Consider the following 14,199-nt stretch of genomic DNA (forward strand, 5'->3'; position numbering starts at 1 on the left):
AAGGTGGGGGCTGGTTGCCAGAAGGACCAACCATATGATTAAAGGCTTGGAAATTTCAGTACACCTCCCAACTCCCACCACTTCTAAGGAGGGAAGAAGGGTGAAGGTTGAATCAGCCAATGGCCAATGACTTAACCAATCATGACTATGTAATGAAGCCTCCATAAAACCCCAAAAGGACAGGGGCACCTGGATGGCTCAGTTGGTTGAGCATCCGACTCTTGGTTTCAGCTCATGTCATGAGCTTACTGTCATGGGATTGAGCCCTGCATCCGGCTCCGTGCTTGGTGGGTAGTCTGCTTGGGATTCTTTCCCTCTCCTTCTGCCCCTCCCCCCACTCACGTGCACTCGCTCTCTCTCTCTCAGAATAAATAAATCTTAAAAAAAACCCCAAAAAACAAGAGGACAGCTTTTTGACCTTTTTTGGAGAGCTTCCATGCTTGGGGAACCAGAACACTCTCACATGTCAACAAGCCAGACCCCAAGCTCCATGAGGATAGAAGCTCCTTTGTTTGGCACCCTGACCTATGTATGTCGTCACTGGTTGTTGATTCATATCCTGTATCATATCCTTTAATAAACTGGTAAACGTGTTTCTCTAAGTTCTATGAGCCACTCTAGCAAATTAACTGAACCTAAGGAGGAGGTCACTGGAACTGCAATCTGTAGTCAGTTGGTCAGAAGCACAAGTGACAGCCTGGGACTTGGGACTAGTGTCTGAAGGTGGTGGTGGGGTCAGGGGAGCGGGGGTGCGGGGTGGGGGGAGGAGTGCTGTAGGACTGAGCCCTTAACCTGTGGAATCTGATGCTATCTCTGAGCAGACAGTGTGAGAGTTGAGTTGAACTCTTGAACACGCCTGCTGGTGTCCAAGAATTGCTTTGGTATCGGGGGCGACCTCTCCTCATGTTGGAATACAGTCCAGAAACCCTATGAGAGTAAATGTGCAATTAGTATTAACTCATTATTAACAACGGGAGTAGTTAAATCTATTATTAAGTTACTTTCTCCTTCAATCCAAATCTCTTGAAATTACAGAAAAAAATAGCTGGAGAAGAAAAGATGCCATCCTTAAAATTAAAATGTTGAGGACTTCTTAAAAAATAGGAAGTGGTTTGGTGAAAACAAAAGAATAGAGTAAATCTACAGCCCAATCTGACAAAGGAGAAAACATTTTTTAAATGAGCAGATAAGAGCAAGCCCAGACATGTTTCACAGATTAAAGACATGAGAAAACACATGGGCAATTAAGTAAAGAACAATCTTTGGGATACCTGGGCCAGATGTTTCCCCTTCTGCTCACACTGAGTCACACACTGCCCTGGTGTTACCCTTGACCTAAAACCCTTTTCCCGAAAAGAGTACTTAGGGCAAACTTTCATGAATAGACTACATAGGTAAACAACAAGCAAACAAGGATAAAGATAAATATGCATAGGAAGCTAAAGCATTTGGAACTAACACAATGAAAAAGAGGTACAAAACTCAATAAAAGAAATAATAACCAAGAGAACAGAATAAGAAAATGGAAGAAAACTTTAAAAGATGTTAAAGATCGGGGTGCCTGGGTAGCTCAGTCAGTTAAGCGTCTGTCTTAGGATCAAGTCATGGTCCCAGGGTACTGGGCGCATCGGGCTCCCTGCTCAGCGGAGAGTCTGCTTCTCCCTCTGCCCCTCCCCCTACCACTTGTGTTCTTTCTCTCTCTCATTCTCTCTCTCAAGGAAATAGAATCTTAAAAAAAAATGATGTTAAAGATGTTTTTAAGAGTTTTTTTCTTTTTTTGGGGGTGGGAGGTGGGTAGGGGATGGGTTAAATAGGTGAGGAGGGTTAAGGAATATACTTGTTGTGATGAGCACTGGGTGTTACATGGAAATGCTGAATCACTGTATTGTACACCTGAAACTAATTATTATACTGTATGTTAACTGGAATTTAAAGAAAAACGTAAGGGTGCCTGGGTGGCTCAGTCAGATAAGCATCTGTCTTTGGCTCAGGTCATGATCCCGGGGTCCGGGGATCGAGTCCTGCAGTAGGCTCCCCCTGCTCTGCAGAGAGCCTGCCTTTCCCTCTGCCTGCCACTCTCCCTGCTTGTGCTCTCTCTCTCTGTCAAATAAATAAATAAATCTTAAATAAATAAATACAAACTTCAAAAAAAGAGAAAAGAAGATGTTAAAGATCTGAATACCATAAAACAAGAATAGCTCATTATTTGCAAAACATTAAGAGACCTTAGAAATTAAAAATATAGGCAGGAGAGATGTCTGTTTTCAGTCCTGTATGTAAAGAGCTTGAAAGTCATCATTCTTGTCCAGGAAAAAGCTGGACAAACTTAAAAAAGAATGAAACTTAAAATGAACAACTTGGATTCATCAGAGAACTAAGATGACAAGCCAAACTGCCACCCCCAAATACGGAAAGCTGGTGTGTCCACAGAGATAGAGCAACCAAGATCTGCTTACACAAAGTCGAAGCCACTGGAGACATGAACTGATAGGACACTTAAATGGTAATTTTGATGAACTGCTGGAGATTGAGTGTGGACTATTGTAAGAATAAGAAATTTCCAGGGCACCTGGGTGGCTCAGTAGATTAAGCGTCTGCCTTCCACTCAGGTCATGATCCCAGGATCCTGAGATCGAGTCCCACATCGGGCTCCTTACTCAGTGGGGAGTCTGCTTCTCCCTCTCCCTCTGCCTGCCACTCCCCCTGCTTGTGCTCTCTCTCTGTCAAATAAATAAATAAAATCTTAAAAAAAAAAAAAGAATAAGAAATTCCTGGAGGCCACAGTCTTACAGATGATGTATATCTTTGTGGGCATTCCTTCTAGAAACTCTACCAGGTTCTCACCATGAGGATCCAAAAAAGATCTCCCATATGGGGGTGGGGAGACGGGTCGAGTAACAACTGTGAAAAATGCCCAGAGCATTTTCCATAACAAAGGCCAACTTTCCAGAAGAAAAGACTTTGCTAGAGCACCATTTTGAAACCTTATTCCAGCTAGAGAATGGAAGTTCTACCCCCTCCAACTTATAGGTTTCTTATTTCACCTAAGAGGAGTGGGGGGCAAAGAGAGGGCAGAATACAACAACCTACAGTCAGCACAGGACAGGGCTTTAAGGAATAGATCGGAAACACTATCAGCAAGGAAGGGAATGGGAAGTAGGGGGAAAAGCTATACCACTTGTGATGGTCACAGCCAGGAGACACAAGCCCATTTAAAATCTGAGACTTAATCATAAAATGGTACTCCTTGTTCATATCTCAACACCACACAAATGGGACTCAAGGAAAGTAACAGTGGATTACAGGTGAAAGAACTGTATGAAACTCTCTGAGGAACAAAACATGGTAAAGTTCTAAAGTCAAAAGGAAAGGCCAATAAATCAAGTACAACAGGGGTATTTGAAACCCCTGATATCTACAGCTACAATAAACATTAAACACAACCCAGTTCCTACCTTGATTAACATAAATCCTCACACTAGAGGCCTATTTATCTCAGTTCCCATTACCTGAAACAAGATGCCTAACATTCAACAACAAATTACAAGGTATGCCAAAAGGCAAGGGAAGAAACACACCACAAACAGTCTGAGGAAATGAAACAACCATCAGAACAGTATCTTATGACATAGATGTTGGAATTATCAGATAGGAAATGTGAAATAACCATGACTTATATGCTCAGGGCTTTAATGAAAAAGGTAGATAACATATAAGAACAGATGAGTAAGCAAAGAGACAGAACTCTAAAGAATCAAAACAAAATACTTCAAATAAAAAACACAGTAACAGAAAAGAAGAATGCCTTCAATGGGCTGAAACTTGACATGGCTGAGAAAGAATCAATCTGAAGATAGGTCCCAAACTGAAATGAAAAGAAGAAGAATGAAAAAAAAAAACAGAACATCTAAAAACGGTGGGACAATATCAAAAAGTAGAACATATGTCTAACTGAAATACCAGAAGGAGAACAAAGAGACAATGGAGCAGAAAAAAGTATCTGAAGTGATAATGGCTGAGAACTTCCCAAAATTAATTAGACAAATACCAAACCATGTATCTAGGAGACTCAGAGAACACCAAATAAATGTAAAAAAAAAAAAAAATCATACCTAAACATACCATATTCAAATCACTGAAAACCAAAGACAAAGAGAAATTCTTGAAAGAAGTCAGCATGGAAAAAAAAATCACCTTACCTGTAGAAGAACAGTAAAGATTATAATGAACTTCCTAATCAAAAAAACGCATAAGAAAAAAGAGAGTGAAATGAAATCTTTAGTGTTGAAAGAAAAAAATAACCACCAACTGTGCATTCTGTATCTATATTCTATATCTATCTAATTCTCTATTCTAAAACTATCCTTCAAAAGTGAAGGAGAAACAGTTTCTCAGACAAACAAAAACTGATGGGAAGGGACCTGCTGGAACCGATTTAGGCCGCATCCCTCGGCCTCAGAGTCGCCCCTGCCATGGCCAGCCAGTCGCAGGGCATTCAGCAGCTGCTGCAGGCCGAGAAGCGGGCTGCAGAGAAGGTGTCAGAGGCCCACAAGCAAAAGAACCGGAGGCTGAAGCAGGCCAAAGAAGCAGCTCAGGGAAACTGAACAATACCGCCTGCAAAGAGAGAAGGAGTTCAAGGCCAGGGAAGCTGCGGCTCTGGGATCCCATGGCAGCTGCAGCACCGAAGTGGAGAAGACCCAGGAGAAGATGACCATCCTCCAGGCCTACTTCCAGCAGAACAGGGATAAAGTCTTGGATAACCTGCTGGTCTTTGTCTGTGACATCCGGCCAGAAATCCATGAAAACTACCACATAAATGGATAGGGGAGGAAGGAGCAGCTCTGCGTGCAGATTGGCATGTTAGGTGCCTTCATGGGATACGAAGCTTCAGCAAAGCTTGAGTAGTTACATCCTTGTGAAAAGGCATTAAACTATTTCTGTATATTATGTAGTAGGTCCCTTCACTTCTTGGAGAATAGTAAATCTAGCTTATTTGTACAAACGTAGAGCTTATCCAAAGATTCTCTCCTTTTACCTCATATTTCTTAGAAATTTAATGTGTATACGTTGTCTGTTTTCCTATGCCTTTTAGCTCAAGCAACATATGTATCAGTACTTTTTCTTTCTCAGATGTAGTAAAAAAAAAAAAAAAAAATCTGTTTAAAGAAAGAAAGGGATTACATTTTTTTCCCCCTAAAGCTTTCTTGAAGGTCAGGGGCTTTCTCTATGAAAAGTAGTGAATAGTTACTGTAACTTGTGTGAAGCAGCTGCTGGCCTCAAGTTGTCCTTTCGGCTAAGGGTGGAATAGCAAATACTAGTATATATTGTTCGGGCTGCTCTTAGTTTCTCTTAATCAAAATTATTAGATGATAGAATTCAAGAACTTGTATACATGTTCTTACTTGGTGTACTGATAATCATTTGAAAATAAAGACTTTGTCATGCATTTCAAAAAAAAACTGATGGAATTTACCACTAGTTGATTTGTCCTGAAAAAGATGTTAAAAGAAATTCTTTAAGCAGAAGAAAAATTAAACCAAAGACCTGGATCTACATTTAAAAAAAGAGTGTCAGAGAAGGAATAAATGAACCTAAGATAAAATCTTTTGTTTTTCGTGTTCTTGACTAATCTAAAAGGTAACTGCTTAAAGCAGTAATATGGATAAATGAAACGAGTAACTGCAATACAGAGGAACGGGAAGGAGGAATTGGAAATATTCTGTTATAAAGTATTTACACTAAAAGAAGCAGTCTTTGTTTGAAGATGAACATAGATTAGTTATTTGAAGTGTTATTAGAAGTGTTATTATGGTGTTATTTGAAGATGAACATAGATTAGTTAAAAATATATTTGTAAAGTCTAGGGCAATCACCAAACACTTTTATTTATTTATTTATTTATTTATTTATTTATTTATTTATTTATTTATTTATTTTTTAAAGATTTTATTTATTTATTTGACAGAGAGAGAGAGAGCGAGAGCAGGAACACAAGCAGGGGGAGTGGGAGAAGGAGAAGCAGGCTTCCTGCTGTGCAGGGAGCCCAATGAGGGGCTCGATCCCAGGACCCTGGTATCATGACCTGAGCTGAAGGCAGACGCTTAACGACTGAGCCACCCAGGCGCTCCTCACCAAAAACTTTTAAAAAGAAGTATAACTGACACTAAGAGAGATGAAATGGAATCATGTAAAATACTCAAAACCATAGAAGGCAGAAAAAGAGAGGGGAAAGAAACAACAAAAAAATTAATGAATAGAAAGAAAACAGATACAAACACAATAGCTATTAATCTGACTACATCAATAATCAGTTTAAACATAAGTAGTCTAAATATACCTATTAAATGACAGAGACAGTCCAAATGGATTAAAAAAACAAGATCTAACTATAGACATGTTGTCTATAAGAAACCCATTTTAAACCCATTTAAAAGTAAAGAGATGACCACTTTACGTCCATTAGTATGGTTTCTATTAAACAAAAACAACAAAAACAGAAAATAACAAGTGTTAGCAAGAATGTAGAGGAAATGGGACACTTGTGCACTGCCGGTGGGAATGTAAAATGGTAAAATGGTACAGCCACAATGAAAAACAGAATGGCAGTTCCTCAAAAGAATTAAAAATAGAATTCACAGGATCTAGCAATTCCACTAGGTATAAATCCAAAAGAACTGTACACCTATGTTCATAGCATTATTCACAATAACTAAAATGTGGAAGCAACCCAAGTATCCACTGATGGATGAAAGGATAAGCAAAATGTTATATATACATACAATGGAATACTGTTTAGTTTTAAAAAGATAGGAAATTCTGACATATGCTATAGCACGGATGAACCTTGAGGACGTTACGCCTAGTATAATAAGCTAGTCACAAAAAGATGGACAGGGGCTCCTGGGTGGCTCAGTCCTTAAGCGTCTGCCTTCAGCTCAGGTCATGGTCCCAGGGTCCTGGGATCGAGCCCCATATCAGGCTCCCTGCTCAGTGGGAAGCCTGCTTCTCCCTCCCCCACTCCCCCTGCTTGTGTTTCCTCTCTCGCTGTGTCTTTCTCTGTCAAATAAATAAAATCTTAAAAAAAAAAAAAAAAAGACAGTCTATGAGAGTTAGAGTTTTGCAAGATGAAAAGAGTTCTGGAGACAGACTGTGGTAACAGGTGTACAATATGAATGTACTTAATGGCAATGAACTGTACACTTACAAATGGTCAAGAAAGTAAACGTTATATGTATTTTACTGCAATCAAAAAAACTGGGAAAAGAATATTGGCGGGAGAAGATAAGATAGAGAAGAAGTAAAGGACAATGATAGCTGGAACAGAAAGCCATGGGCTAGGGCAATGCCGGTACACGATAATATTCAAGGGATGAAAGGGACGTGATCAGGAAGCAGATTACAAACTCTTTTCTTAGGCCCTGTCCAAGGAGGCTCAGCTGAGTTAGAAACATCTTTTTGGTACAGATTAGAACAATAACTCCAATATTTTGAGGAGGATCCCTTTTTATATAAACATAGTTTTTTTAAAAGATCTTCATGTGTTAGTGGTGGTAGTTTAAATATCCCTTGATTAGAAGACTACATGACTAAAAATTATAATGAATTCAGTAAAAAGAAAAAGTAAAGGGATGAAGAAGGATATAAAATGCTAACACTAATCAAAAGAAAAATGGAATAGCTAGCTTTATTAATTTTAGACAAAGCAAACTTCAGAATAAGGAAGATTACTTAGGAATATGGGGGGCATTACATAATGAAAAAGTTTTCAATTCTCTAAGACAATATAACAATCCTACACACATATGCACCCCAAAAAGCATGCCAAAGTACATAAAGCAAAAATTGATAGAACTGCAAACAGAAATAGGTAAATTCACTATTATAATTGGAGAGTTTAAACAGCTTTCTGTCAGTAAATTGTAGACTAAGCAGAAAGAAAATCAGTAAGAATATAGATGACCTGAATAGCATTACCAATCACCTTGATCCAACTGACATTTAAAAAATATTCCAGCCAACAAAAGGGCAATGCATGTTGTTCATAAACTTACATGGGAATTCCCTGAGACAACATCTGGGCCATGAAACACATTTTAACAAATTTAAAAGGATAAAAATCATTAAAAAATCAAAACCTCAATGAGATACCACCTCACACCAGTCAGAATGGCTAAAATTAACAAGTCAGGAAATAACAGATGTTGGCGGGGATGCGGAGAAAGGGGAACCCTCCTACACTGTTGGTGGGAATGCAAGCTGGTGTAGCCACTCTGGAAAACAGGATGGAGGTTCCTCAAAAAGTTGAAAATAGAGCTACCATATGACCCAGCAATTGCACTACTGGGTATTTACCCCAAAGATACAAATGTAGGGATCCGAAGGGGTACGTGCACCCCGATGTTTATAGCAGCAATGTCCACAATAGCCAAACTGTGGAAAGAGCCAAGATGTTCATCGAAGGATGAATGGATAAAGAAGATGTGGTATATATATACAATGGAATATTATGCAGCCATCAAAAAACCACGAAATCTTGCCATTTGCAACGACGTGGATGGAACTGGATGGTATTATGCTGAGTGAAATAAGTCAATCAGAGAAAGACATGTATCATATGATCTCACTGATATGAGGAATTCTTAATCTCAGGAAACAAACTGAGGGTTGCTGGAGTGGTGGGGGGTGGGAGGCATGGGGTGGCTGTGTGATAGATATTGGGGAGGGTATGTACTATGGTGAGCGCTGTGAATTGTGTAAGATTGCTGAATCACAGACCTGTACCTCTGAAACAAATAATACATTATATGTTAAAAAAAAGAAGAAGATAGTAGGAAGGGAAGAATGAAGGGGGGGAAATTGGGAGGGGGAGACGAATCATGAGAGACTACGGACTCTGAGAAACAAACTGAGGGTTCTAGAGGGGAGGGGGGTGGGGGGATGGGTTAGCCTGGTGATGGGTATTAAAGAGGGCACATATTGAATGGAGCACTGGGTGTTATACACAAACAATGAATCATGGAACACTACATCAAAAACTAATGATGTAATGTATGGTCATTAACATAAAAAAAAAGTATGTTCTCTGACCACAGTGGAGTTAATCTAGAAATAAGTAACAGAAATATAGATGGGAAACCCCCAAATATTTAAAAATAAATACACATCTAAATAATACATGGGTCAAAGGGGGAGACACACAGAAAACTAGAAAATATTTTGAACTGAAAGAAAATGAAAATGCAACTTATTAAACTTTGTGGGAAACAACAAAGGCAGTGTTTAGAGAAAAATTTACAGCATTAATGCATACATTAAAAAAGAAAAAAAAAAAAACTTAAGTCTGTAACCTAAGTTTCTACCTTAGGAAACTACAGAAAGAAGAGCAAATTAAGCCTAAATCAAGAAGAAAAAATGAAATAATAAAAATTAGAACAGTATTAATGAAAATGAAAACAGGAAAACAACAGAAAAAGCAAGACTAAAAGCTGCTTATTTGAAAATATCAATAAACTGATAAACTCTAGCCAGGCACCAAGAAAAAAATAAAGAGCCACAAATTACTAATACCAGGTATGAAAGGAGGGCCATCACCCTTGCTCTCACAGGCATTAAAAGGATAATAAGGGGATACTACAAATAACTCTATGTCCACATTTCAGTAACTTAGATAAAACAGACCAAATACTTAAAAAAAACATGAGCTATGAGAACTCACACAAGAAGAAATAGATAACTTCAACAGCCCTATGATTATTAAAGAAATGAAGTCAATAATTTAAAACTTTCTTTTTTAAAAAAAAGATTTATTTATTTTTGAGAGCGAGAGAGCGAGTAGTGTGGAGAGGCAGAGGGACAGAGTGTCTCTAGCAGACTCCGAGCTGAGCCCGATGCAGGGCTTGATCTCACGACCCCAAGATCATGCCCTGAGCTGAAACCAAGAGTTGTTTGCTTAACTGTATGTGCCACCCAGGTGCCCCAATTTAAAACTTCTATAAAGAAAGAACCAGGCCCAGATAGTTTCACTGGTGAATTCACTGGTGAATTTCACAAAGGACAAATAATACTAATGCCCCATAATATCTTTGCAAAAACAGAAAGAGAAAGAACACTTACCAAGTCATTCTATAAAGCATTATCTTAATATCAAAACTGTTACCAGAAAACTAAAAACCAATGTATCTCATGAACACAGATGCAAAAATCCTTAAGAAAATATTAGCAAATGACTGAATAAATATATGGGGGAGAACAGACAATCTCCTGAACAGAAGAATTTAAAATAGTTTATGTAGATACTCTGTCCAAAAGGAAGTGGTGTGTGACTCCCAACTCCATAAGCGTGGGCTGTGTACCGTGACTTCTTTCAAAGTGTGTGATACAGAAAAGTAAAAGAGAAGTCACTTCACAGTGGAGACACCTGCAAAGTACTACTCTCAGCCAAGTGATCAGGGTCAACATCCACACTGGTCAGTCATGTTGACAGCTTATACCTTGATATGATGTGATGAGAATGGAAATTTACCTCTTTGGTCCTCCTCCCCCAAAACAATATTCCCAGTATAATCATGAGAAAAATATCAAGACAATTCTTAATAAAAGCACATTCTACAGAATATCTGACCAATGCTCCTTCAAACTGTTAAGGTCATCGAAAACAAGGAAACTCTGAGAAACTATCACAGCCAAGAGGAGTCTAACGAGATATGATGACTAAATGTAATGTGGCATTCTGGATAGGACTGGATAAACAAAAAGGACGTAAGATAAAAACTAAGGAAATACGAATAAAGTATGAATTTTAGTTAACAAAAAAATGTATGTTTACATTATATTGTTTAATTAACTGTGAAAAATACCAATACCAACCAAGATGTTGTTAACATCTTACATTGTTAACAACAGGGGAAATGGTGTGGAATGTGTAAGAACTCTTTGTACTATCTTCATAACTCTTCTATAAATCTAAAGCTATTCTAAAATTAAAGGTTTATTAAAAAATACAGACAGAAAAGAAAATTGGACCTAAATAAAGATCAAATTAGTAGACTGCAAAGTAATTCTAGGGATTTTGCCAGAACAAAACACTCAAGTACAAGTGACATGTAAAGGAAAAGTTTAAGAGGAGATAAAAGAAGCAGCAGCAAGAGCAATAAATGGTCAAATATTTATCATAAAATTTTTCTGGAACTAAACACATATAAGTGTGTTTTATTGTGTGTACTTATTTTTATTTTTATTTTTTTAAGTAGGCTCCATGCTGAGCCTAACATGGGGCTTGAACTCACGACCCTGAGATCAAGACCTGAGCTGAGATCAAGAGTAGGACGCTTAACCGACTGAGCCACCCAGGCACCCCTAGATGGAAGTCTGTTTTAAAGGGACCACTCAATGCTGGACAGTATGAATTGGAGGTGGAGGAAGAAAATAATCCGTATCACAAAAATGCAGAATTCAAAGGATGAAAGATAGAAATTCCACAGCTTACAGAGGATAAAACAGACGACTATTATATGAACAAGAAAAAGATTCCAAAGAGTATACTAAAAAGATAATGAAGCTTTGTATGAGAGCAAATATTATATTTTCAGATATGGGGTCTTAAATTTACTTTTCACACACCCTTTCTGAGAAATTTACTTCCAGGTACACTCTAGCAAATAAATTAAAACAACAAACCCAAGAAAGTGGAAATTGTAGTGCAAAGAATGTATCTGGGGAGAAGGCATAATGTGTGAAGAAGGCAGTGAAAGTGTGATGAAGTATTTAATTATTTGGTGAGGAGGAAGAGATCATGGTTAACCCTAACTGCTGCTAAAAAAAATATGGCTAAATATGTACATAAAAATTTTAAAGGTAACCATTTGATAAATAGAAACCAATTAAGATGGGTTGGCAGGACTCACAAGGACATAAAAATAAGTGTAAAGCTGTCTACAGTCAATAAAAAAAGGACACCAAAAGTTTGAAAATAAAAGAAAGTATTTATCAGGCAATGCTATTAAGAAGAAAGTAGGTTTAGTAATGTCAATATCGAACAAAACATAATTGAAGGTAACAAGAATTAATCAGGGAAAAATGAATGTTTCCTGCTGATAAAAATAAATACCATGTTTTCTAGATTCTATGATATACTTTTTCACACATTTTAAAGTCTATGAAATCAGGATGCATTTTATCTTCTTAGATTTGATGAAACACGATAATCCACAAGGAAAGTAAGTCATAATCCCAAATGCATTAATAACACAGCTTCTGAATATACAAAGCAAAGGTAGTGAGAAATACAAGAACTGAACAAATCTGCAATCATACCTTTCATAGAAATTTATTTTCTTAAAAATCGGCAGATCAAGTAGACAAAAAAATTAGGTAAGGCTCTAAAGGAGTTTACAAACACAATTAACAAGTTTGATCTAATAGACATTTACAAACAGTAATAGCAGCAAACATAACACCCACAGAACTGTCATCAAAAAACTGACCATGCATTACAGCACAAAAAGAATCTCAAATTCCAATGAATTGAGAAATGTGGTCAACTGCTGGCAGTAAAAGAGTAGGTCTGCAGGAAAGAATGTCCAATGAAGAGCATAGAGTTTTTAAAATAATTGATATGCAAGAAAGGGGAAGGAAGTAGACTAGAAAAACCTAATAGGATCTTGCAGGTATCTGAGGCCCAATGGAAGTTGGTGCTTATGAATTTAGTAACAGTCTTCCAGGGTTGTGAGAGAACAGCACACTCCAAAATGAAATAATTCCAAACTATGCAAATACCTGAAATGTCCACCAGCACAGCTGCTAAACAGCTAGGAGACTGGTGAGAGGCACAATGCAATGTGAACATAAACTCATAAAAATCCTTTACCAAGGCTACATATTTTGAGTATTCAAATAATTTCAAAGCAAGGGAATAAAAGTTGCATGTGATGATCCCACAGACTTTAGAGTTCTTCCTCTGAGGAACTAAATCCCAAAGGTAGAGAAGAACTCATCCGCTATCAGAGGAACGCACTCTATTGGAGAGTTTTGGTAGGTGTGTTCTCTGATAAGCAGCCCTTGCAGTCAACTGCTGGTTTAAATAAATGACTTATATAAACAGTTGAAGGAAGTTATAAAATAAAATGAACACAAAATACTCCTCCCATTCTTGTGTGCAGGAGAGATGTTTCAATTTTAAGGAAGTCATCTGACATTTTCCTGACATCAAAAGCACTCATTAAAAAAGGTGTGCCAGATGCTAATGACGCACCTACCACAGCAGTGAGCCCGGAAAAAAGATCACCTTCTCTCCTTTCATCCTAAATCAAAACGCTGTCTCCTCAATAAGATTATAACACCCCAGAAAAAAGGAAAGACAAAATGTGTAAAGATATTTTTGCTTGTTACCCATTTAGGCCAATAAAAAGAGAAAACTGACTTTGTTCCAACGTGCTTAATGATTTACATTAACTCTAATCACAACTAGTTTTCCAAGACATAGCTGAGAGATAAAGAGCATTAGCATTTTTTTAAGATTCAGATTCAGAAGCCCAAATTCTAGCAGTTTTTATTTCCTCAGATTATATAAAAAGTGATAGGATTCAGCAGTACTTAATCCAGATCTTGAAGTTTGACAAGAAACATCAATTACTTAGTTTGTAGTAAAGGAATGTAAAATGAAGAGGAATCCTAAAAATTAGGAGAAATTTGTCATCATACTAGAATCCAGCTAAAAAATCTCTTCACATTCTTTTTATATTTGAGGTCTACAATGCTCAGGTACACACTATAGATGAGGAAACTCAGGGAGTGATTCTGGTGATAAATGAAGGTTGTTTCTTAAGATATGCATACATATGAGGAGAGTATTACGGTAGTTATGATGTAGTAGTAGCATTTAAAATGCTAATACTATAGGAAAACCTAACTCAAAATGCGTATCAAATTATACCATACTTTTTAATTTCTGGTGATCTCTTAAGCGTGCATCAAAATGGGAGTTGTTCTCAACACCAACAGCACTATAACTAAAAATGAAAAACACACTGATCCAGCATTGAAACTACATGAAATAAAGTCTATAAGCAGCCAGATTGTCAGTGATGTCTTTTAGACCCAAATGATATTCTGCCAACTATGATATTATTGTGTAATGTAATCGACTCTTAAATATAGCTACCAATTAAAAGATAATTCAGGCATACTATCTTCCTTCTGGTG

The 14,199-nt window shown here is 37.5% G+C and overlaps 1 protein-coding gene and 1 pseudogene across 6 annotated transcripts in view; one reads left to right on the forward strand and one right to left on the reverse strand.

Moving 5' to 3' along the window:
• The window catches only part of NEO1 (neogenin 1), a 252,544-nt gene that overhangs the window by 76,697 nt on the left and 161,648 nt on the right, over nucleotides 1-14,199 (reverse strand). The window lies entirely within an intron of this gene.
• LOC123861030 (V-type proton ATPase subunit G 1-like) lies at nucleotides 4,473-5,121 on the forward strand (annotated as a pseudogene).

This window comes from Mirounga angustirostris, unplaced genomic scaffold, assembly GCF_029215605.1.
Source record: "Mirounga angustirostris isolate CCGP_5_RB_7025 unplaced genomic scaffold, mMirAng1.0.hap1 SCAF_9, whole genome shotgun sequence".
Taxonomy (NCBI): domain Eukaryota; kingdom Metazoa; phylum Chordata; class Mammalia; order Carnivora; family Phocidae; genus Mirounga; species Mirounga angustirostris.